Source organism: Bos grunniens, chromosome 7 (genome assembly GCF_055505025.1).
Source record: "Bos grunniens cultivar Pamir isolate PY7600 chromosome 7, Bosgru_T2T1.0, whole genome shotgun sequence".
Classification (NCBI taxonomy): domain Eukaryota; kingdom Metazoa; phylum Chordata; class Mammalia; order Artiodactyla; family Bovidae; genus Bos; species Bos grunniens.
Window position 1 is genome coordinate 92,649,541 of NC_141171.1, and position 25,584 is coordinate 92,675,124.

The 25,584-nt window shown below is 40.9% G+C and overlaps 1 long non-coding RNA gene across 5 annotated transcripts in view; it reads right to left on the minus strand.

Annotated features, from left to right (window-relative positions):
- Positions 1-1,000: 1,000 nt before the first annotated feature.
- LOC147369972 (uncharacterized) overlaps positions 1,001-25,584 on the minus strand; it is a 109,419-nt gene continuing 84,835 nt past the window's right edge. For 2 of the 5 annotated variants that reach the window (XR_015168256.1, XR_015168254.1), the window contains 3 exons: positions 14,565-14,621; positions 11,329-11,464; positions 1,001-5,880 (listed from right to left, as the gene is read on the minus strand). This is a non-coding gene — a long non-coding RNA (uncharacterized LOC147369972). Of the gene's footprint in view, positions 5,881-11,328; positions 11,465-14,564; positions 14,622-21,781; positions 22,751-25,584 lie in introns of those variants that run through there. The other 3 variants (XR_015168257.1, XR_015168255.1, XR_015168258.1) reach the window with 2 other exon arrangements.

Sequence of the window (25,584 nt, forward strand, 5' to 3'; positions counted from 1 at the left end):
CCCCTCCCTTGGAGAACAGAATTCTCTCTTCCCATCCCAAGCACCAGCTATTCTTTTTGTGGCTCCCTGGGCAGAAGCATCATAGAAATGCAATGCACATCCTAGGAAGCTTGATGCTCTCCTCAAACGACTTGTTTTCAACCAGGGTCCGTGACAAGGATGAAGCCAGCAGGCATCTAAAGTGCAAAAGGCAAGGAGGCCCTCTCTCTCACGGCCATGCAAGTGCAGGATCAGGTCCTCAGTGAGCATCTCTGGAGACTTTGTGTCAGACATGCCTCCTTGCCTCACCCTTGGCCAGCTGTTTTCAAGCAATGTTTAGAGATGGAGGTTCATTTCTTCTGCAAGGAAATGTTTCTGGCTGCTGGCCACGTACTTCATATTGAACCAATTCTTTCCCAGATACTACAATTTCAAGGCAGCAGAAACAGTTGTTTTCTGAGAATCTGGGAGCATCAGAGGCTTCAAAGGACCCTGGAGGATTTTGAGAGACTGCCCAATTAACTCCTTAGGCTCTACACATAGCTACTTCCTACTAGGATTATGCAAGGCCTAACTCCTACAAGTTCCAGAGCTCATTCTGATTGGGGCTTCGTCACTACGATAGCAAACAATTAGGAAGAAAATGTGCTTCCCCAGTCATTTCACAACCACAAAATGCCTTAGGATGACTGGCCACCCCTGAGGCCTCACCAAAATCGGGCAGGGAAATGTTGTTGCTCCTTGGAGAACGACTGAGAAATGGAGCAGGAAAGACTTCAATGGGACTTACACAGAAATTCCTTAATTAGGAGAGTGATAAAACACAGGAGACCTTTAAGAGAGACTGTGAGCCCTTGAACTCTTGAGGGCTTTAGAAAAAGCATCTAAAATCATCTCTCCTGTTAGACACTCACTGGTCTTACTAGACGATTTTAATTCTATTGCTTAAAACTCTCTTTTGCATGGTTAGCTACGTGCCTGGTGATGGTTAGGAAATATTATTAATTCCAGAAGAAAAAACTACATTTAAAATACATATATATATTTTAATTTATGAATATATATATATATACACACACACACAGCTTTTATACAATGTGCAATATACTGTTTGCCTCGTATTTTTTTTAATACCATGTTGCTGATAATATCTATTTCATACATTATTGGCTTTTATCTCTACTAAAAGTCCTATAGCTGAAATGTTCCATGGATCAACAGAGCACATATGGAAATGAAATACATAGGTCTTGCATCTATAACAGTTTTTGAAAGAAAGAGATCATTTTTTCACTTGGCGCAGGCAGCTGGCAGAAGCAGAATTTCAAAAACCACTTTTTTGCATTAAAACTTTACAAATATGATTGTACCATAATTACAATGATGCTATGTATAACATTCCTTGATATGACATACATAAAATTTAAAATTAATGTAATGTTTTTATTCAGTGCTCCTGTTTCCATGAAGAGCTAACCCCAATCCTCAAGAGAATCATGTTCTTTTAACACCTTTCTCTTACTATTATCTGCTCCTCTTCCTGAATATGCTTTGTCAATAGTCACATTTACTCATCTCCACGGAGTCATCTTTTCTTTCTTTCTTGCCCTTGTCCCATACTCAGTTTCTAAGACCTTTCATCGGTCTACCATCTCTTCCAGCCATCCTTTCTTTCCACATCTCCTAAAATAGACTTTATTGTTTCTCACTTGGACTATTGCAGTAGCCTCCCATTCCCTAGCCATCTTCATCTTCCTTTTAACCTTTTCTTCATGCTCCAAAGGAGTATGACTTCTGATTACCTCAAAGATAAACTAACAAAACCCATTAAATAGCTTTCAAGTGCCTCCTTGATCTGGCCTTCACGTAACTCATTTTTCCAATCTTTATCTGTTTGCTATTTTGAACTCTCATTTTTTTCCCACCTGCATAACTTAATTCATGCTATTTCTTTCCATTGAAACGCTCTTACAAGTTCTGAATGATTATCAAGTCATAGCTAAAATGTCAATTCTTCCATGTAGCTTTCCTCAATCATACTAGACAGAACTCCTCTAAACACAAAACTATTTCTATACATTTTTGTGAAATAGATATTATATAACCTCTGTTCCTTTTAGAGCACATGTACATTAATTAACAAATCCCTGATATATTTTTTCACATGATAAAATAGCAATATGTCTTCTTTACAATTGGATAATCAGTGAATAGGAATGAATGTATGTATAGCCGGTCCTTAGATTTTTTTATAATTCTGTTTTCTCCTTGTTTCTCTAAATATTGGCATAACCACTATACCATTTATTCAACTGTGTAAATACTCATGGACTGCTCATTTCCTTTGGTCCTTCCCAAGTTAATCATTCTATTTTCAAAAGAACATTAAGGAAGCAAAATCCGCCACGTCATTCTCAGCATCCTCACCATCCCCAGAAGCTCAACTGCTTAGTAAAAAAAAAAAAAAAGTAGATCAAAGTGTCAATGGCAACAGTTCTTAAAGTCCACTAACTCAAAAGTTTATAAATGGATGCTTTTTTATTAATGGAATTCTATGATTTAGAAGGTGAAGTAGGATTTCATTCATTTTTTAAAAAAAGCATTTAGTCTTCCACAGATCCAAAATTCCCCACAAAAGCCTTATCTTACACTTTTACTTAAATTTTATTAGATTTTAAAACAAATATTATACTTAAACTTTTAAGCTGTTTATTGTACAAAGAATACAAAAATCTTTAAATATACCCCCAAAACTTAAAGAAACGGCATTACTATTTACCTGAATTAACTAAGATAAGTGAAAGAACAAAAGTAAAGACTATTAATGGGTAGCATTTAAGGATATAGCGTCAAAAATAAGTGGCAAGAAAAAAAATTTTCAAGATGTAACAGGAATATTATAATGACTTATTGAATGTGAAGGAACAGGTGTTTTTATAGAGGCATTGAAATTACTTGCATATCATATGTTGTTATATTATTTGAAGAATATTTTCAATTGGCTGTTTTCTTTTAATGACATTAGATATAACAAGTACCATTTATCTAGATATTGTTCACAGTATAAACATTTCTAATACATAATTATTTCTTGGAAAACACTTCTATTTAGAATAAAACATTCTGTGAAAATTTTATTTTTCAATTTCAAAGTGATTTAATACTAAAGTTATACCCATATGAATCCAGAATAGCTAACTTTATAGTCAAATTATTCTCCTGCAAAGGTTGTATTGAAAATCATAGCTTTCCTCCTTTAAAGGTGGTATTTAGTAAGTTAACAAAGGGAGCAAGAAATTTAATACTTTTTCAGTTAGGACTTTTGGTTGCCTAGGATAGATAAACCAATGAAAGCCAGCTTGAACAGAATGAGACTTCAGTCATTTCTATAACTGAAAAATTCAAGGCACAGCTGACTTCTGCCATGATTAGCCTCAGGGTTCATATAGTGTCATTTGGGTGCATTTTCTCTCCATCTCTCACATCCAACTTCCGTGGTGTTGACTTCAGTTTCTTCCCCATCTATTGTTGAAATAACTCCAGGAGGTCCCCACTTCACTACTCCTCTCTGTCTCAGAAATTCTAGTTATTCTCCTGGCATCTCTTTTGTTGTGTTGGGTCACATGCTCACTCCTGAACCACTAGCTATATTCCCAAGAGAATCTGAGGGTCTCATTGGTCAGGTCAGATCTGAATCATATGCTTCAGAAAGATCTACCAAAATCACAGGAACTTATGGGGAAGGGAGACATCTTCCACTAAAATGGAAGTAGGATAAGTGGATGATGGGAAGTTCAGAAAGCAACACAAAACCTACTATGAGTTAAAAGAACATGACCTTGTTAATCAGGGACTCTAGAAGCAATGTCAGTTCTATAGTCTTTGGCTCTATAGCTTCCCTGCTATATCGCCTACTCCCTTCTGGATCACTGCTTTAGCCTCCTGAAAGCGCGTGTTAGTCGCTCAGTCGTGTCTGACTCTTTGCAGTCCCATGGACTGCAACCTGCCAGGCTCCTCTGTCCATGGAATTCTCTAGGCAAGAATACCGGAGTGGGTAGCCATGCCCTTCTCCAGGGGATCTTCCCAATCCAGGGATCAAACCTGGGTCTCCCACACTGCAGGCAGATTCTTTACCATCTAAGCCACAAGGGAATCTCTTGTATTTGGCTTCAGTTTCTTCTATGCCCTAGTCCTTGGATGAGGTCCAGAGAAACCACTACGTAATCAGTCTCCGGTTACTTCTCTACCCTCTTCTCAAATTTCTCTCCCTGTCACCCTCTGAGCTCCAAACACCCAGGACCCTTGTTAATTCCACAAGCTTGTCCTGGCCTCCAGGTGGCAGGGCCTTTGCACATTGTTTACCCATTGCCTAGATCTTTCTTCTTCCTTTCTGCTTAGTGAACCTCTACTAACCTTCAGATATTAATTCAAACATTATTTCTATAAGGACATTTTACTAATACCATCCTAATTATAAGGTTTCAAGTTCCCTTATATTGCACTCTCATGAAATATATTATTCAATAATACTAACTATAGCTTTTACTTTATATGCATTTATATAAGTTGATTAGTTAATATCTTTCTTCCCCATTAAAGTATAAGGTCCATGAAGAAAATATTATATGTGCTTGTTGCTGTATCCCTGTACCTACCATATAGTCAATACTCAATAAATAGTAGAAGGAATAAATAAAGATACTTTATGAAAATGTGTCTCAACTTCTTATCCCTAACGTAATGGAGTTGAACTAAAAGATCTTAAACCATCAATTTTGGCTCTTAAAATTTTTGATACCAACCAAATACTACAAATGCTTCATGTTATAGGTGAATAAATATCTAAATAATACCTCAGAAGAAGCTACTTAAATAAAAAATGGTTATTTAGTCAATAGCTGTTATAGAGGAAAGGCCAAAAATATCCTTTAAATTAGTAAAATATTACCATTCAAATTATAATGATCAATTCTCCATTTTCATTGATATTAGATTAAGGAGACACCCTCCACCTTCAATTAAGAGCATTTAAGTCAGTGTGAAAATCACTATACAAATGAGGATTAGCACCACTGAACTTCTTTGGGCACGGTAGGGTCAAGATTATATTATGAGGCAAGTAAAATTTGTCCTCTTCACCCTTCCTTTTGTTTTCCATTTCTCTCACTTGGGGGTCACGCAGACCTGACTACCCGCAACAAAATACTCAATGCCTTCTTTCTCTCCACTGGCTACCCCTCTATTAGAAACACCCTCTCCCGCCAAACTGGACCTGAGTAATACCCCTACATGCACACTATGAATCACCACCTTCTACTTCTCCATTAAAGCTTACCTCCCTTCTCTTCTGTGTCTTCACGGCCCTGATCGTTACTAGGTGTCAATGGTTGTAAGAGGTTATTAACAAGAAAACTCATCCATTCTAATATGTTATATAGTTAATTAATGTTACCTCCCTCAAGATAATAAGGCATATGTCCCCTTAAAGGCTTTTAAGAATGACTGTAATGGTGGACATTTCAGGCACCACTGCAGACTGATGAGGGAGACGGATTTTAAAGCATGGGGGGGCCGCCCGTGGATCCTCAAATTATTCCATGCAGGCAGCTGCAGACTCTGCCCGTGAGTAAGCCAGTCTCTCTCTGGAGGACTTTATAAACAGCATGACTTTCACTGTTTGACAGAGTTGAAGCATCGTTCTCTCTGAAAATAACCGCTTTTAAGGTGTCATCTGTTTATGAAGCTGTGGTTTAGGTGTTCTCGAGCCTAGGACAGCTAACCCTCACTCTGAGATTGAACAGGTCAGCCAGCCTTAGGAGACAGGTGAATTCGGAGGTGTCTTTGAGCAGCCAATTGATTTACTTATCATTTTCGTTTTGGATTCCAATTCAAGCATACACCCTGAAAAAAAAGGAAAGAGAATGCTGAAGTCCCGTGGTGTGCCCTGCTCTCCCAGAACGTGATTCCACCCCTCCTCCATAATCTGTGAATCTCCTTTTGGTATCGGGGAGTCACCACGTGCAGAGAGGAGAGACCCATGCCGGGAGAGGGAAGCCCATTATGTAGTTGAGAGCTAATTTTGCTTAATCTTCTTGATCTCCATAAAGAGCATTCTGAGGCCCACAGGATTTAAACAAAAAAGATAAAGATGAAGAGGGACTGCTCAAGCAGAGCCAGTGTAATACTTATTTATTAATGTCGTCCATCACAATGTGTTTATATGCCTAACCAAAATTTAAAACTATCTGATTGAGAACAGAGGAGGAAACCCGATTGCTGTATCCAGGCAGTACAGGCTCATTCCATCTCTATGTATGTAATTTGGACAATGAACTGAAATGATATAAGTACCACATTAAACACTTATGCTTCCATTTAAATGTTTTTAAAAGATAACTAAAAATATAAATGTGTGACCCTGAGTTTATTCTTACACAGAAATCTCATCTTAAGGGAGAATCTTTCCATTCTTAATAGAAATTAATAGAATTAATATTAAAGGAACCTTATTTTTCACTTAAACTTCTTCTGGGGAAAGGTAGGGAGGAGAAGGGGGGCTCCAAAAAGAGCAAGGGGAGTGTATTCTCACAGCTTAAGAGACAAGCTTAAGCAGGAGATCATTGAATCAGCTCAGAATTGGAAAATACCTTAAAAGCCTCCAGCTCAAGCAAGAGATGGTGTATTTCACCCCGAATTCTTCCAGTGACGGAAGAACCATCACCTCTCAGGCATCTCATTATAGCTTTGGATAGTTTGCAATATTGTACGTCTCTCCATTGTAATATTTGGAAATCTGTGCCCCTGTAATTTTCTCTTGTTGGTCCTACACCGCCTCTCTGAGCCAACTGCATGGAATGAATGTAATGTTTCTGAGTGTAGACCTTCAAATATTGAGAGGTAGTTCCCTTTGAATCCTTTGTTGGCTCAGTCTGCAGCTTTATAATTATAATAAATACTACTACTGAAAGTTCTCCAAACTTCCTGAAGTCTTCCTCTTTTCAGAGATGTATGTCGTTAAGTCAGATTTATCTTGTCTCTGGATTTTTAAAATTTGTCCTCTCTTATTTGGATGATTAGCTAACCTGTAAGATTTTCTACATGTTTGGATTGTCTACAACAATTTTCAGTGCAGTTCAGTCGCTCAGTCGTGTCTGACTCCTTGCAACCCCGTGGACTGCAGCACGCCAGGCTCCCCTGTCCATCACCAAAGCCCAGAGCTTACAACAATTTTGGATGTTGTAAATTTAAAAGGCATTTATTTGAAGAGGAGGGCAATCCTCTATAGTAGCTTCCCTGGCATTCATACACACAGGGCTTGAAAATGCTTGAATAAATAAATGAATGAATGAAGATTCCTTGTATTCTTACACTCATAGAGGGCTTGATACTTTACAAATGAATTACATCTATTATTCAAATGTCACTATACACAAGAGGTCAGTGCAAAAAGTATTATTATCCTTATCTTATAAAAATGAGAAAATATGCAACTTAAAAGTAAGTGCATTTTGAAGAAAAGCCTTTTACTGAGACAAAAACTATTCTGAACTTACTAATTCCTATGCTACTATAACATACATTCACAGGCTCTCAAAAGAACTAGATTTTTTAAAAACATTTTTGCATTATAGAAAAGTCACTAATTTTTACAGTGCATGTTTATTTTAATATAACACATTTCTTGGCCAAAATATTTTTCTTGATGTAATGAAAAAGCCACAATAACAAACTATCCTTTCAATAAGACAACTTATTTTTTTTAATCTCAAAAATCTTTACAATTAACATTTATAACAAGAAAATCATTATTTTTAAATGAGATATGTTGAGGAAGAAAAATTCAATTTTATTAAACTATTAAAAAATATTTATTGAACTTTTATTGTGCTGAGGGTAACTGAAGAATAACAAATAAGGTCCCAAAGCAGGGACCATAGGAAAGGATGACTCAAGGAACATCAGCATGTGAAATTAGGAGATACATGTATGCTGCTGCTGCTGCTAAGTCGCTTCAGTCGTGTCCGACTCTGTGCGACCCCATAGACAGCAGCCCACCAGGTTTCCCCGTCCCTGGGATTCTAAGGTGATAAAATTTAGCAGTGGAAGCTTTCTAGGGAAATCTTAAAGGATTGTAATTAGAGGGTAGAGGCAAAATACATTCCAGCCAATCTATATGCATTGGTTGACCTTAGATAAACCATGTAAGAGAATTCAGTATGACTCTGCTTCCTTCACTTTCCATTTCACGTCTCTTTCAAATAAGTAACCTTATTTGTATCTAACTCTGCTGTCTGAGGTCCCTGGATGGAAGGAAGATAATGGAGGAAAGTACACTTATTCCACAGTGACAGAGACTTTTATTACTGCTGCCAGAAGATTTAGAACCTTCTGCTGATATACACACCAGATATGAGCTTCTTGTCTCACCAGAAACCTACAGACTCCACTGTGAGCATTTCTGGAGGAATGCTCAGGAATGCCCAGAAGTTCTCTCTTTGCTTCCAGCTGTCCCCTTGACCAAAATAAGGAGAATCCCCTCTCCCAACTGCTCAGACACACAAAAAAAACCATCTTCAGCCACCTATGTCCATCCAATCACTCCTGCAATTAAACAGTCCCTGTGAGGTTTGCTACGAAGCTTGTCAGGGCTTTCTACCACTTACTCATTCTTTGTCTTACTAAAAATGGTAAACTGGTGAACTATTTTTTAGCTCTCACTTACTGCCTAATGATCTCAAATTCTTTAACCTTTAGTCAGCATACTTATCTTACAATTGTTCGATTCTATTCATGTTTTTCCCTCTATCGCCATAAAATTTTTCTGACACTCTGACTTGAAAGCCAAACTGTGCCCCTGTATTCCCTTAAAATCCCTACAGGAACTATTTATTCATGATGAATTGGGTTTTTAAAATTTTTACAAACAAAAGGATTTCCATAGCTTCCCCAACACACCACAAATATTTCCTGAGAAAGGCATGCTAAAATGAGACTCTCATTCTGGTAAACAATGGCCTGGCGTATGTGACATCAAAGCATTTTCAGACTGATAATATTTGTTAGATACTTAAGGCATGGTGGGCTGATTATTGCAGATATAGGCCAGCAGGGAGGCAATTTTAGGCTTAATTACAGATCCCCTGTATATATTGCATGTTGCTGGACAAGCTAACAAGCCTCATGTAACAACTGGGCATAAAAAAAAAAATTGTGATCTTGACACCCCTCCTAGAACTATTACAAATACCATCCTCATGAATCGCATGTGAACGGCTATATAAAAGAATGGAAATATATTTAGATGAAATAAAAGTCACTTCAAATTTAGAAAATTCAAAAAATAAACTCTGAATATGGCTCAATCTTCATATTTAAGCTCCAATATCATATAGTTCTAGGATGGACTATATGATGCAAATGATCTACTCAAAGATTATTTAAAACTATGAGATCATGATTTGCTATATTTTGGCAGCTTGCTTCCTCATTCTCAACTTGGTTCCACTCAGATTCAAAAGGATGGGCTGCAGACCCTGACAGAGTCTCTGAAACTCCCAAGCAGATGAAGCCCCATCTTTCAAGGTCTTTGAGTAGCATCCTTCCCATGGGACTGATGTCCAGAGCACAGTCACCTCTCTCTTTCCAGGGTTGCCTTTGCACTCCAGTGGCTCACATTTGTTCTAGTCTTTTACTTGTCAGCCCCTGACTGCAGATGCTCCCATTCTATCTCAGGGACCCTCTGTGGACCTCTGGGATCTAGTTTCCTTTGCTGCTACTGCTGCTAAGTCACTTCAGTCGTGTCCGACTCTGTGTGACCCCATAGACGGCAGCCCACCAGGCTCCTCCATCCCTGGGATTCTCCAGGCAGGAACACTAGAGTGGGTTGCCATTTCCTTCTCTAATGAATAAAAGTGAAAAGTGAAATTGAAGTCGCTCAGTCATGTCCGACTCTTAGCGACCCCATGGACTGCAGCCTACCAGGCTCCTCCGTCCATGGGATTTTCCAGGGAAGAGTACTGGGGTGGGGTGCCATTGCCTTCTCCATTTAGGCACTATCTTTTAATGTATCTCTATATTCTATACCAGAAAGATCTAATTTTCAAAATACTTGCTCTAAGGGAGAGTCTCTAAAGAGCTTCTGAAGAGTTGATGTCTGTCCCTACTCACCCTGATAGTAGCCTCTCAATTTATTAGGTCCTGGGTAAAGAACATTTAGAAACCAAAGCACAATGCTAATAACTGTGAGATCACTTAATGGATATGAATGTTTCACGAAAGTGTTGCATAAGAAGGGGCGAATTAAGTAGATGTGCGAATCAGGAGGAGGAGAAAGAGTAATTCTGTTTAATAAGATGTTTCCAGCATTATCTTACTAATTTGCTGAGGAGCAGGTATGGGCTGTACAGCACTTACAAAGTAATTAGAAATCCTTGATAATTGTTTTTTTAATTAACAACAAAATTTGAAAAAAAAAAAAGCCTGTTACCCATTCCCACTTCTCTTCTGGATTAACTGTGCTAGATTCAGGAAAGGCAATTTATGCACAAGAGATTTTTCCATTCCAAATTACCCAGTGAAGAGGTGCAGATTGGACACTTGTATAATTTATGAAGGCAGGAAGGGCCCCTTTATTTCCCCTCCTTTTAATGTTCCAAGAAAACCTGCTGATCACCTCTGACAAACTTTTGTTCCCTTATTAGGGGAGAGAAGATCTCACTACAGACAGTTGCTTTACCCTCACTATTTAATTCCACATCCCATCCTCAATTATTGAAGGTCACTGAGTCACATAAGGCCAACAAAGCAAATGCTGATCATCAGCCATGATGACAAGGCCATCAGCATAGATATAATGAGACCTGCAAGGTCTACAGAAACAAATAAGAATATTACTGTGATAAATCCAGACCCTTCATACTGCAAGCAAATGACTGATCACTTAGATAGCTAGAATTGCCCTCCCCCCGCAAGTGTTCAGGCTTCTGTTTTACTTCATATCAGCCACTCTGCCTCCTCCCATGTCACTAGAAGCTGAGATCAAATATCGCCCCCAGTGAAGGAAAACATGCTGATGAGAGTTGCACTGAAACTGATTCCCTCCTCTCCACCAGAACCTTACCAAACTTTGAAGCTGACTGCTGAAAGTCATCTACTGGGAAGTGTTCTTCTCTGAGAATTTTACCAGCTCTTTGACAGTACTTGTGTCAGGTTTTATCTTCTGTATTCTAGCATGAAAAAGGATGCCATTTTTCTTTCATTCTATTTTATGCCTAGGGATTGAGACTGAGTTTTGAGGTGGGGTAAAGACTGCAAGGGACTTCCCAGGTACTGTTGTGGTAAAGAACTCGCCTGCCAGTCCAGGAGATGCAAGACACTTGGGTTCAGTCCTTGGGTCAAGGAGATCCCCTGGAGAAGGGCATGGCAACCCACTCCAGTACTCTTGCCTGGAGAATCCCATGGACGGAGGGGCCTGGTAGGCTACAGCCTATGGGGTAGAAAAGAGAGTCAGACATGACTGAAGCGACTTAGCATGCATGCAAAGAGTGTAAGAAATATCTGAACCTAATGCATACATTAAAAAAAGGTAATTTGGGGAAATTTTAAATGCCCTATGTGTATCATTTCTTGCCTCTTTCATGGCCACTGAATGAGATGGAAGGCAGACTGTCACACTGGCAACCAGTGATTCATAAAATAAAAATATATTTAGTTGTATTGTTTAGTTGTATAGGATTATATATATTGTAATGATGTATAGTTGGCCATACGTCTCCATTTGCCCAAGGCTACTGTCTGTGGTCCTAACATATTATTAAAAGTGTCACTTTTTACTCTCAAAAATATCCCAATTTTGACAATAAATTATATGGTGACCTTGTTTATAATGAAGTTAGAAGAAAGAAGCCTTAAAATGCCCTTCTGAGTCAATATGAAACTTTTGCTGACACTCAAAGAGAAAATACTTCAAGGACCAGGGTCTGGTGATACTTGTTTTTCCAAGATTTTTGCCATTAAAAATCAAATTTTTATAACATAATTAGATATAAAACTCATTCCCTGTGAGAACGGATTGACAAAGAATGTTCAATGGGACAAAAATCAAGAGATTCAACATATTACAAGATACCTCGTCACTTTATGCTCATGTTCAAAGATTCAAAAGACTTGGTTAAATGTCTCACATTCACTTATTCATTCAACAGATATTTAGTGAGTATCAGAGACTGTGCTAAGTGCTGTGAGGCATATAAATCAAAGCAGACATGGACACCACACTCACAGATACCATGGCCTAGGAAAGAAGATGAGAAATGTGTATTCTGTGTCCATGAGAAGGGAGACCATGCAGTGCTGAGTGAGCTCAGTGGAAGCGGAGATGATATTCTTATTCGAGGGCATGAGATGTATACTGGTCTAACCATCTTGAAAGTGTCAGTCATTCAGTCGTGTCTGACTCTTATGTGACCCCATGGACTGTAGCCCACCAGGCTCCAGTGTCCATGGGGTTCTCCAGGCAAGAACACTGGAGTAGGTTGCCATTGCCTTCTCCAGGGGATCTTCCCAACCCAGAAATGGAACTCAGGTCTCCGGCACTGCAGGAAGATTCTTTACCATCTGAGCCACCAGGGCTGTTAGCTAACCTTCCTGGCTGTTAACATTTTGAGATACTTCCAAATTCCCCACTTACTTAGGCTATAACTCACCTATAATGCCCAAATGCATGTCTAGCAAATAAAAGAGTCTAGGAGCATTGCTGCTTGGAGAAGTGGAGCCCAAAAACCTGCTGAGTAGACCGAGGTGGCTTCCAAGGCAGTGGTGAGGGGTAGAGGTTGGAAAGCTGAAGGACCTGTCCACTGCCCAGGAACAGTCCAGTTCCAGGCCTGCTGAGGGTGGCGCTGCCGTGAACATTGTCAGCAGGGGCCTGGGGCTGGGCTGTCTCCAAAAAGTCATGTGAGAATTACTAGTTTTCAGATGCATACCTAGCCAGGAAGCATGCCAGCACCCCCAGCTGCAACAAAACCCAGGCTCCAAATACCAGCTGACTATGTCATTTGTTGCCTGTAGAAACACGTTCACAAAATTGCAATATAGTATTATTCTCTTGATTCTTACCAAGGGTCACTATAAGAAATGACCATATGAATACACTTTCTTCATCTTCTCTAAAGGCCACCATTAAAGATATTTTCTTTTATTACAGCAATCCAGGATTAGATTCTTGCTAGAGTTTATTTCCAGGAACATTTTCTTCTTACCAACTAGTATATACCCTTCTATTAGAAAATGAATACTACATGATTCATGAAATTCCTTTATTGGCCTTTGTGACCCACACAGGAACTAAATTTAATGTGTAATTGTAGAAACTATCCTTAGCTTAGGTTTCAGATCCAATCATCTCCTCTATTCCTTTATATGGTCCTTCATATTTAGCCTTATTTTAATGTTTTATCGTTTCTGTGTAATATACATCAAATCTTTATAAAAGAAGCAACATATACCAAATATCAAATATTTGTATATTACATATATATGTATGTATAATATAAAATATTTTGAAATCTTAGGATTTTCCTCACAGTACTAAACAGCTCAAGTATTCACCTTAACTCTAACTCCCTTATGTATCATCCCATACAGTTCCACCATTTTAGCGCACGCCATAATTCTTGGCACATATGTGTTGACTAGCAGCACGACTGAGCGTCTTCCCTTTCACTTTTCACTTTCATGCATTGGAGAAGGAAATGGCAACCCACTTCAGTGTTCTTGCCTGGAGAATCCCAGGGATGGGGGAGCCTGGTGGGCTGCCGTCTATGGGGTCGCACAGAGTCGGACACGACTGAAGCGACTTAGCAGCAACAGCAGCAGAGCAAAAATTGAGTACCACATTGAGAGAGTATTATAATATTTGTAATGGGGGTAAAATACCATCATAATGATGTCAATACCCCTTCATTTTCTGAACTAAATATGCAAAAAACATTGCTGAAAGGAAATTAATCATCTATGATCAGGAAATGTGCTTTATTTGGATATTTCAAGTACTATCCAAATAATAATTTGTATATGATCAAATTTGGCATTTGATATAGCATGGATTTTAACTGGAATGCAACTTGGAAAATCCTGTCTGCAAAACTCCCCACTTAGACAAAGAATGCCCCGTATATCTGCATCTTAAGAAGCCCACTCATTTTCAGTTTCTGGGGTTGAGGTCCCCCTCTGGAACTATAGCAAATTAGGAGGTGTGTGATTCTTGGAGCTTTGTCTCTTACATTAATAAAGGCTAATCGTGTTTAAACATGTTAGCACAGCAAGCCCAGGGACGTGGGATAGGATGCCCGCTTTAAAGTGGAATTAGTAGTGTGAAAGAAGCTATGTGAAAAATCGTGGAGAGAAATTGATTGAAAATGAAAATGAGGTATCTTTTGAAAGAGATGGCCTGGAAGCCTGACAGTGTGAACTGACAAAATAAGGTTAAAAAATATAATCAGAAAAAGTTGGGCTCTGTGAGATTCAAACAACTCTTTTGCTACACTCTACAGAGCAACTGCATTACAAAGAGGAAAAATTGTACCTACCATAGGCATATTGGACAGAAGACAGCTTTCAGAAAGAAGTCCAGAGCAGGAAAGCCTCTGTTGTACATGAAAACAAATGGAAAAAAAAAAAGAGATCCTCTCTTTAAAACCAGTAAAATCTCTCTTTTTCTCTCTCTCTCTCTGAAACACACACACACACACACACAGAGAGTCTCTACCTTGCTTCCTCCATCTTTGAAACACCTGGCTTAAGTATCTCTAAAGCTTTTTCATGTCACTGATGGGACCCTCATCATCAGAGGAGCCTGCTCATCTCTGCCTCCCCTATTAGTTGTGAAGTTCAACTCCCCGTCCTGTTACTGCTTGAGTAAAATGTTAATGTTTATAATTGTTCAACCATTGACCATGATGATGTTGCCTGCATCTATCCCTCATGGTTGCTATGGAGACAAAGCATCACCTTGAGGTACCAGGCTTCCTTCATAGCTCAGTTGGTAAAGAATCCACCTGCAATGCAGGAGACCCTGGTTCGATTCCTGCATCAGGAAGATCCGCTGAAGTAGGGATAGGTTACCCACTCCAGTATTCTTGGGCTTCCCTTGTGGCTTAGCTGGTAAAGAATCTGCTCGATCCCCTGGAGAAGGGAAAGGCTACCTAACTCCAGTATTCTGGCCTGGAGAATTCCATGGACAGTCTAGCGCATGGGGTCACAAAGAGTCAGACACGACTGAGCGACTTTCACTTGAGGTACCAGCTACTCCACATTCATGGTGCAAAGAACCAGAAGGTGGAACCTACACATTTCACTCGAAACTCCTTTCTGAGAGGAGAGACGCTCGCACACAGGGTACACACAGTCAATCAGGCTCTGATGAGCCACAAACCGCTTGTTAAGCGTTGTAAGCAGTTCACGAGCTGCACACTGAGCTTCAGTGCCTCAGGGTGAGTCGCCCTTACAGACAAGGAGTCAGGACCTCCGAGGGCCGTATTCATTTTGTGCTAATTTCCTCATGCTAGGTATTATAGAATTTCTTTATTTAATTATAGTTTTTCTCATGTGATATTCTACTGAGATTAAACATTTGGGGCCATTAATATAAATTTACATTATGGTACAACTATTTCACATAATTGTTTAAATCAATAATAATAATGTGGAGGAGGAGGAGAAAGAAAACATAATTTATTTCGTACTTGCTATGTACTAAGAGCTTTATGCACATTATCACATTGGAGCCTTACGCCGGTAAAGCCAGGATTGCTTTTGTTCCCATCTTGACTTCGATTGGTTTGAGAGAAGGACCTAAAATGTGTGTGCTTGTGACATGGTGTGGCCCGGGAGAGCTAAGGCTTAGTTTACTAAAAAGCAAGCATTTTTAGGACATCAGTGTCTCTTCTGTAGCTCTCTTCCCCTGAAAGCAAAATTCTGTAGAAGGGCTCTTACCCACCCAACTGACCTTAGTAATGCATCTTGCTTGTTGCCCTTCATTTACTTGATCATTTTAACAGAAAGGAAAAGATAATTAAATGATCAGGCAAGTCATCTGTTGGTACAGACACTCATGTATTTAACGATTCAATTTAAGGATATCTGTGAAACTGTGAGATAGTGTCAAAATATTATATAAGTAATGCCGCCTCTTGTGAGGGGCGTACTTCTTATTTGGAGGGTCTGCTTATAAAGCCATTAACCTAACCAGGGACAGAGCCCCCCTGCCCTCAGAGGCTGGATCACTAACAGGGTGATCTGGGGACTGAGCGAAAGGGAAAGGCATGTCGTGGTTTCTCTTCATCCCCTCTCCCCTTATCTATGAGCAGTTGACAAGCGGAATAGCTGGCGTGGGTGAGTTGATCAGTAGGAGTGCGTGGGGGAGGCGAAGGCAGACAGCTCTCCCAAATTAGCCTGCCGCCAGTCTTGGTTCGCTGGCACTTTGACACCGACGTGAGGACATAGAGCTTTATTGCAGTGGCACTTTGGCAGGATACCATTTCACAAGGAACTTCCAGCTCAGAGACGGAGAACAGGCCTGTTATTACCGGATGCTTTAAATTCATGGGCCTTGCAAATGGAGAGATGTGTTTGTCAAGAAGTCCACATTTAAAGAAATGCTTGATGTAGATTTTTGTGTGTGGGTGAAACTCACTTAACCCTCCAGAGGGCTCACATTTCAGCTGAGAGAGATCAGTGGTTAGCTGAATTCTACAGAAGGAATGAGAAGGCTTATAAATTAGCCTCTAAAAGCCAAATTTACTCAAGAATGCACAGTGGTAATAAACATTTATAAATGCCAAAAAATAAAGCATTTAGTGAGAAGGCTGATGTTAGATTGCGCCTATTTGTCATAGGATTTCACTGGAAGCCTTTACGTAAATTCCTCGGGTTCCAAGGGATAATTTGTACGTTGACACAAGTGCTGTGATGTGTTGCAGATGCCGGAAGTGCTCTAACGCTGCGAGTGTGAGCAAGACCAGCAGTTCAACCCTTACACACTTTAGCTGTAAGCAGATAACTAAGCTCCATGGGGCACAGAGTGTAAAGGTTAAACCTGTGGGATGGAAAGCGAGGAGACCGATTCATGAATAAAGTGAGAAATTGGTCTCACTGCTCTAGTCAAAGCCTTTGAAAGTGTGTATGTGTGTGTGTGAGTGTGTGTGTATACTCAGTTGTGTCTGACTCTTTGTGACCCCATGGACTGTAGCCCGCCAGGCTCCTCGGTCCATGGGATTTCCCAGGCAAGAATACTGGAGAGGCTGCCATTTCCTTCTCTAGGGGATCTTCGAGAGCCAGGATCAAACTCGTGTCTCTCGTATCTCCTGCACTGGCAGGTGGATCCTTCACCACTGCGCCACCTGGGAAGCCCGTGCACAGTTAACCCCAAACATATTTTAATAATGACTACTATGAAATCAAACTTAGCCCAGGAGGCCACAGTCAATTCACGATAGTATGTTTTCAGTTTTTCAGGGAAACGAAGAGATATCCTCTGACAGATATACAACCTACCTGCTTGAGGTGGTTCCCAGTTTCAATTAGGTTGTGTTAGATTCATTTTGATGATGTCGTGTCTTTGTGAAACTGAGGATCCAGTAATTGCTATGAGCAAGTACCACATGAAAGTCAACACAGAATGTGGGACCAGAACTGAGGCTAATAATGTCTAATCTAATTCCAAAGTTTAAGAAGTTGCACAGTCCAATACACACACGTATCTCGTGTGTATGTTATATTAGGTAAAAATGAACTGAAATTATGCTTTTTTTCCCAATTTATGTGTGGCTTTTAAAGGGCCACTATGTTGTTAGGACATAAATACTTACTAAATTGTTTGGACCCAGCCACTTAATGCAACAGTTATATTATTTCTTTTGGCTGGGGAATACTATGAGGAAAAACTGCTGAGATACTAAGAGCACTGTGAATGGAAAAGTTCTGAAACCTCTGATGTAAAGTTTTCGCAGCTGTTTCTCCTCCATCCCTCCCTTTCTTTCTCATGCACATAGGCAATACCTGTTTAAAGGAATTTGTCCTCCTTCCATCAATAGATAATTATTAACAGACATTATTGAGCATCAGATACATGCTAGGCACTGAGCTGTTTGTTTAGTTGCTTACCCATGTCTGGCTCTTGTGTGACATCATGGACTGTAGCCCGCTAGGCTTCTCTGTCCGTGGGATTCTCCAGGCAAGAATACTGGAGTGGTTTGCCATTTCCTTCTTTAGGGAAGTCTTCCTGACCCAGATGGAACCCATGTCTCCTGCGTTTTGAGCCACTGGCAGGCAGGTTCTTTTACCACTGAGCCACCATGGAAGCCCTGAGTTAGAGGCTAGGTATACAGTGTGAATAGACCCAATAGTCTCTGCTATCAGGAAATATAAGCTTTTGAGAGACACAAGCAGCTGATGAACAAGTTAACAAACAAACGCAAAATACAAAGTGCTCTAAAAAAAGAGTTATTCCTTAACAGCAGGGGCTCCCTTTCCCACTCACCAGGCTACAGAATTATGCTTGGCTTCCCTCCAAAATCCCCGAAAGCTTCTTAAACCCCACATGCCCACCTGCCCACACTACTGCGGAGTCAGCAACATCATTATTAGCGCTCAGTATCAGCAGTGGCATGAGCGCAAATGCTGATGAGAAAGGGCTCTGGGCAGCTACATCATCTTGGGGTGAAGGGACAGCGGTGTGTGTGACGGACTTTGGAAAAGGCAAGAAAAAAAGAAAATAGGACTCTCCTCATGAGAACCACAGCCCCAGGCAGGGCCCCTGTGACTAGCATGATACTCTGCGAAGCCAGTAGTCCCAAAACACGCTGCTTTCCACCAGCTGCTCCTGAGAGCAGAGGAAGAGGAGGGAGAGTGGGGAGGATGCCACTGAAAAGAAATAGGGCAGGTGTGGCGTTTGGCCTGAGTGAAGCACTGTTTGTCACCAATGCTCAGAGAAATAAAACTGTGCTCGGAGAATCTCCTGCCCAGTGTACACTTGGCTTCTTCTTCCTCACTCTGTCAGAAAGGATGCCTGACAGAACGTGGTCCTGCCAACACCCCCTGACCTCATGCAGAGTTACCAGCAATGGCCTCGGTCTCAGGCCTAGGTGTATCTACACATCCCTCAAAGAAACCCCTCAAAATTTCAAGCAGCAAAGGAAATTTTGACTAGAACCAAATTCCCTTGTGAGAACTGGACCATAAAGAAAGCTGAGCACCAGAGAATTGACGCTTTCGAACTGTAGCATGGGAGAAGACTCTTGAGAGTCCCCTGGACTGCAAGGAGACCCAACCAGTCACTCCTAAAGGAAATCAGTCCTGAGTGTTCATTGGAAGGACTGATGCTGAAGTAGAAGCTCCAATACTTTGGCCACCTGATGCAAAGAACTGACTCCTTGGAAAAGACCCTGATGCTGGGAAAGATTGAAGGCAGGAGGAGAAGGGGACGACAGAGGATGAGATGGTTGGATGGCATCACTGACTTAATGGACATGAGTTTGAGTGAGTCCCAGGAGTTGGTGATGGACAGGGAGGGCTGCCGCGCTGCAGTCCACATGGTGGCAAAGGGTCAGATACAACTGAGTGACTGAACTGAACTGAAATTCCTTACCCCTACACATGCATCCTTACTCAGAAAACATTGCAATTTATGTGAGAGAATTAGTGCCAGAACAAACAAGCTGTGAGAAAAGCAAATGGCGACACTGCCTCACCAAATAGAGTGAAGTTTTAGGACTAGGGGACTTCCCTGGTGGCTCAAACAGTAAAGAATCTGCCTGTAATGCAGGAGACATGGGTTTGATCGCTGGGTCAGGAAGTTCCCCCAGAGAAGGAAATGGCAACCCACTCCAGTATTCTTGCCTGGAGAATTTCATGGACAGAGGAGCCTAGCGAGGCTACAGTCCATGGTCTCGCAGAGTCAGACACAACTGAGTGACTAACACTTTCACTTTCAGGACTAGAGTATCTGTCTTCCTCTTTAGATCTGTCTGATTCCAGGAATGCTTGGAGAAGTCAGTCATTCAGTGCCATCCAAGGAAGGACAGTACATTCTAAGTTATAATTTAGAGTCTATCAAGGGTTTTTTGCTTTTTTTTTTTTTTTTCTCTTGAGACTCCCCTTAAGAGAGGAACCAAGGTAGATGAAATTATTTCCTGCCTGTGTTTAGCAAATGAGGGTTGTAGATTATCCGGGGCCATTGGACTCTGAGCTGTGCAACTCACAACATGCTTTCTCAGCAAGAGACTAGAGCAATTTGTCTTCTGTGGGGAAAAATGTAGAAATGGAAGGACGGGAGGCAGGATGAGGGAATTTGAGAGGTGGTGTGATATTCAGCTACTCAAGAGGTAGAGACAGTGCTGCTTGTTGCTTCTGCTCTGCTGCAAGCACAGCTGTCATTATGAAGCAATTTGCTCCTGAACCTTCTGGGTAGGAGTTGGGCTTATTCCCTCATGGACCCGTGGTGCGCAATCAAGTTGGCTGTGTCTCTGCTGTTAGGTATTCTCAACTGTTGGGGAATCTTCTACACAGGCTTTTTTTTTTTTTTTTAATCTGAATCAGAATATTCCTGCACCAGGAAATCAGGCTTTCAAAAGGAAAAGAGTAACATTAACCTTCAAGTGTTTGTTTTTTTTTAAGAGAGAAAAGAGTGAAGCTTTTAAAAAGCATTCTCCTGTTGCTCAGTACGATTTAGCACTTAATTGTATGCTGTTTAGTTTCGTCCTCTGCTAGAATTGCTGAAGGCTGGAGCTGGCCATGACCTTAGCCCTCATCTAGTCCAACCCTCTAATTTTAAGGATTTTAAAGAGAACACTATGGAAGAGGTTTTTTTGTTTGTTTGCTTGTTTAGCAGAGAAAATACCAGGAGCCAGATTTTCGGATTCCTGGACTGGTGTTTGACCAATTTGGCCGGTCTCAGGTGTTCTAGAAGATAGCAAATTTGAGATTGCAAACATGATTTTATCTTCATAACAATGTGCAAGTATTTACTTCCAGTGAATTTTTGGATTTCCTTTCTTAATTCCTCTTATATGTCTAAGAAAAAGTTTTAAGAACAAGACAAATACAAAGAATGGTATAAAGACTACGGCTAGTTTTCTTTTCAAAACTTAGTCCCAATAATAGCTAACATTATTTAATACTCATTCTATTCTATATACCAGGATGAACAGGCAGGCAAAAGTACAGATGATCTCTCTGTGACCAAACAGCGTCTAACTTAGCAGAGGAGAGATACTCCTCCATTTAACTGAGTCTTTTCTATGTGCCCAGACATACTGAAAGATCTGTAAAAGCATTATCTCATTAACCCAACAAAACACAGCAAAGTGAGCAATAGTCCCTTTGTTGGCATCATTCCATCCTATAGATGAGAAAACCAAGGCTCCATGGCTTAAGGTCTACAGGGTCTGGCCAGTGAAGATTGAGAGATGGGACTTGAATCAGGGAAGCTGAAGCCTGCCCTGGCTTGCTTAACCACTATACTAAGTTGTCCTGATGAACAGGAACTGACAACATGGTGGAAAATGTACAAACGTCATCAGAGAAGCCCACAGTATTACCTTCTCCCTTTCAAAGATCAGATTTGTAATTTAAGACTGTTAATCCTAAATCATGGTCCCCTTCAATCTAGCTTGAAAGACTGAAGTAATACCTAATTTGAAATGAGAATTATCACCAGAAAGGGGAATAACCCAGATCTAAAAGATATTTTATAATACTGGGGCAAAACATCTCTCATTTAACTCATGTGGAGCAATCAAAAACTTACGTTGTCTTTTTCAATGGGCAGAACCTCATGGTGACTCATGCCTTTAGTTACTGAGTGGACTCTGCCCTCTGGCTCCTGCAGTTTAGGCAGCTCTTCTTCTTGTCTCTATGTTGACAAAGATGAAGCATTTTTCTGTAAATCTTGCCTTGAATGTGACAGTAGGGTCACCAGCCATCCCGAATTGGTCAGTTCATGGTTTTTCCAGTAGTCACATATGGATGTGAGAGGTGGACTCTGAAGAAAGCTGAGTGCCAAAGAATCGATGCTTTTGAACTGTGGTGTTGGAGAAGACTCTTGAGAGTCCCTTGGACTGCAAGGAGATCAAACCAGTCCATTCTAAAGGAGATCAATCCTGAGTGTTCATTGGAAGGACTGATGTTGACGCTGACACTCCAATACTTTGGCCACCTGATGTGAAGAGCTGACTCATTGGAAAAGACTCTGATGCTGGAAAAGATTGAGGGCAGGAGGAGAAGGGGACGACAGAGGACGAGATGGTTGGATGGCATCAGCGACTCAATGGACATGAGTTTGGGTAGACTCCAGGAGTTGGTGATGGACAGGGAGGCCTGGCGTGCTGTAGTCCATGGTGTCGCAAAAAGTCGGACACAACTGAGCGACTGAACTGAACTGAACTGAACTGAGGTGCCCCCAAAATGCAGACTCGAGTGCTAAAACCCCAACAGTCCCAGGCATCTATCTCTTCCTACTTATGCTCCGCTGGACATCTGAGTGCACAGAGAGCTTATGTAGCCCATGTGGGTGGGGCAATGTCCAGCTCTGCTCATTTCTGGGCATTCATCTCTTGTCCAGATTGACTCTACTGCTGATCTGAGCTGGTGAAATTCATGGTCCCACTTCTCAACAGCAACAGCACACAGTGACAGCAGCCTGGTGAGCTCAGATGTCTCTCCTAGGGACAAGGCCTCTCGCTTGGCTCCCTCTGGACTGCAGTTTGCCTGAGAGCCCCCAGACGTGGCTCTCATCTGAGCCTCCACTTCCCGTTATGAAGGATTTTCTATGAGAAAGCTCCCCCTCTGGAATTCTAAATATGTACAGTGTCCCTCTGCGGAGGCTTCCTTCTCAAGCCATGATCTCAGTCACTAGCCCACCTACCACCAACAGAACTTTGAAGCCTAGGAGGTAGGCCTGTACACAAGGGTCTCAGTTCCTACATTTGCCCCTTCTCTCTTCTCTGGAGCAATCCCCTCACTATCAGAAGGCGTTATACTTCCCCCTAATGGGAACTTTGCTTCCGTGTTCTCCGCGTCTCTGCAGTGAAGTTGGCATGCGGAATAAAGCTTATGGAATTTAGAAAAACCCTTCCACTTAAGAATCAAGCTTTGCTACTCTAAACTGAGCTATGGCCTCTATTCTCAGGGATTCAGCTTGAAACTATAAATGCTATTGGTTCAATGGATGAGGAGTTACTAAGCAACTTGCTAAATACATCAGCGATACTTTCAAAAATATTAACCTCATTATACTTTTTTAGTTGTCTTAATTTGGCACTGGCTCCCTTACTTTTTACTCTATTTTTTACTACTATGATAGCAAAGGAATCTATGGCAACGTTGCCTTCACCAGAATGCACAGGAAGGAGACAGGAGGACAGAGGAGCCTCACGGTGCGAGGCTGACATTTAAAAGTTTGTCTTCCCCCCGTCCTGCCAGCAGCAAACTACCCCACTAAGATAGCAAGTGAGAGATAGCTCAATGACTACTATTAAGAAAGGTTATATTTAAATTAATTTCCTAAAAAGGCTTTTCTTTTTTTTTTGGTCACAGGAAAAAAACCCTGAGTTTTATTTTCGAGTGTAATAAGATTCTTTCTTTCCTTCCTGATCATTTCCAGACACGGTACTCTATCTTGTGGTGGGTTTTCCATAAGATATTTTACATAGAATCACAGACTAATTAGCACTGACTGGGTCCCAAGAGATCATCTAGTCCAGTCCTTTTAAACTATTTTAAGCCAGCAGAATTATGAATTTCCTCCCCCAAAAGACATCTTGCTCCAAAATACCGTATTCTAAAGGCAGTGGTACTGACCCGGCAGAAACAGGATGGAGCGCTCGCCCTAACCCACAGTGACCGCTGGCACCCAGGCAGTAGCATCCAAAAGAGCCCTAATGACAAGCACTACCGAGCCCCAACAAGGACGAGGAAACTCGGAATCAGAGGCCTCTCTCTGTCCAGGACACACTGCAGGTTGGGGTTCCTGTCTATTAGCATTATTTCATGCTAACACACATTCCGGCAAAGGTTTGCTACTTTTCTTAAGGTTGTTTTTGGTTTTGGTTTGGGGTTTTTGTTTTTGTTTTTTGCAATTATGCCAACTTACATGTCTAAGTTATTTTGGGAAATAATTTTTTGTTTTTAGCTTTTTACTGGTGATGTATCTTTAAGCTGCAAGTCAATAGAAGACAGTGATCTCATTTTCAAAAATTCTACATTCTGAAAAGTTTCTAAAATCACAAAATACAGCTGTACTATTTACCAGCACCTCTTTGACTGGGAAGTTCAAGGACTCAGTTAAATCCTGAAAAAAGCCACATGCGTCCTAAGGGAAATTTCAAGAGAACACCCTGTTCACAAAGGTATTTCTTGCCCACTTCATCAAAGCATTATTTGATGTAAAGCAAGCAGAACTGGAGCTGGGAATTTAAGTCACATCAGGATAAAGAGAAGAATAGAATGGCAAGCGTACTGTCCAGATCAAGAAAGGGGAGGGCCACACTGTTTTCTTTTGTTTCTCTTACCAACTTGATTTCTGAAATTTGAACATCCAGTAAGTCTTTTTACACTCTGGAGGACTTGGTGTGGAGCTTTAAACTTCAGGAACTATGAGTTCTTCAAAGCCATGGAAGATTGATTTCATGTTTTTCTTTTACAGCATTTTGATGTGGACTTGGCAAAGAATGAGGTTCCTGTGCTAATTTCCTCTTGCTCTATGTAATTAGTCAGCATTTGAAATGAGGTAACAGGATATAATTGTCTACTGACCATTGCAAGCCCCTTTGTTTATGACACACTCTCCCGGCTTTTAGATGTACAATATTATTACCCACCTCTTTATTTGTGTCGCTGTCTCTTTCCTCTTTTCTAATTTCTCTAGTTCTACTCCCTTCAGTCCCTGCTTCCTTTGTGGGCATTGCAAGAAGGCACTTTTCCTTCCAGCTGGCAAGGCATTAAGGAGGTCTGAAGGGGGTGTACAGAGGGACTTCCACACTCCCCAGAGGCCAATTACACTTGGAATCCTCCTGATCGGCCCTGATCAGGGAGCAGGGCTACCCCCTCACAGCCTATTGTGCTAGCTCGGAGCCACCTGATCAGCCTGGTCCTACCCAGTATTTAAATTAGGGCATCGCCAATCCTGGACCCACGTCAGGGCCTCTAGGTAACACTGGGGAATAAATTAACATTCTGCTGTTGTTCCAAAGCCACATGGATACCATTGTTAGAAACCCATCAGCAATAACGGGGACTGTTATGAAAGTCTCAAGAAGAAGGTGGTGGGGGGGAGGGGTGAAATAGCATCATGCAATTGTGTGCCATTGCACTGGGTTTTAATGCAACAATTACCATGCCGCCTTTGTTAGGTTTGAGTGGAGGAGTGAGAACAGTTTGACATGGCATCATGTTATGTGGCTAGTTATGTAAGTTTATTGCATTTCTTTTAGGATTGCCAAATACAGGGAAGGAAGGGAAGGAGTGAGGGAGAGAGGAAAGAAAAGGTAAAAAAAAACATATATATGTGTGTATATATATACACATATATGTATGCCTTGTTGTTGATATATA